The following is a 1,099-nucleotide window of genomic DNA, read 5'->3' as shown; positions in this document are numbered from 1 at the left end:
TTCCCTTTTTGGTGTCTTTCTGGAATAGAAATAATCATTTATTAGAAATGCTTGGCTTTCCCAGAGGGGATCTCAGAGTGAAAAGACTGATTTGTTTTCCTCTGGCAATTTTAATTTGTGCTTTTTGACCCATGAGCGACTTTACTTACAGAAAGACATCTGAGCAAAAGAAAGGAAACAGATGGGATTGTAGATCACATCAATCCCTACACCAAAGGCCTGGGAGAGCACCTGTGCTAGCTCTGAAGAGCCTATGCCACCAGGAGCACTGAAATACTGATCAAGAGATCAGGCCGGGTGTGGTGGCTCACACCTGTAATCCCAGCACTTTGGGAGGCCAAGTGGGTGGATCCCTTGAGGTCAGGAGCTCGAGACCAGCCTGGTCAACATGGCGAAACCCTGTCTCTATTAAAAATACAAAAATTAGCCAGGTGTGGCAGTGGGTGCCTGTAACCCCAGCTACTTGGGAGGCTGAGGTAGGAGAATCACTTGAACCCAGGAGGTGAAGATTGCAGTGAGCCGAGATCGCACCACTGCACTCCAGCCTGAGTGACAGAGCGAGACTCCGTCTCATACACACACACACACACACACACACACACTGATCAGCAGCCACAGAAGTTTCATGAATACACCTCGGAGTCACATGGGTGTAGCAGAAGGGCCCCCTTCCCTCACTCCGGGCAGCAGGAGGCTGGACCTCTCCTATCAGTTTGCCATTTTCTTGCTGTGTGGCCTTAGTGTCAGAATCACATGTTCTTTGGATTTCCTTATAATGGATCAAAAAAGAAAGAAAGAAAGAGAAAGAGAGAGAGAGAGGAAGTGAGAGAGAGAGAGAGGAGGAGGAAGATAATTAGTTCTACTGCACTTGCCTCACTCCATAAATAAGGACTGATTCAATTCAGAATTTATTGAGTTGTTGTGTGCCCAGCACAGTGACGAGTAGGCTAAAAGAGTGCTTGTGAAAGTGCTTTGCGAATCAAAAGAGAAGGTATAATCGATCACACTACTGATACCATGGAGATCAAAGACCCATGAAACTAAGCCTGCAGGCTGGCCTCATGGTGGCTGCAGTGACCGGGGGGGGGCATGGGGTGGG

This window comes from Rhinopithecus bieti, unplaced genomic scaffold (genome assembly GCF_001698545.2).
Source record: "Rhinopithecus bieti isolate Rb0 unplaced genomic scaffold, ASM169854v2 scaffold_9581, whole genome shotgun sequence".
Lineage (NCBI taxonomy): Eukaryota > Metazoa > Chordata > Mammalia > Primates > Cercopithecidae > Rhinopithecus > Rhinopithecus bieti.
The sequence above is the reverse complement of the archived record's forward strand: the minus strand, read 5'-3'. Positions refer to the sequence as shown.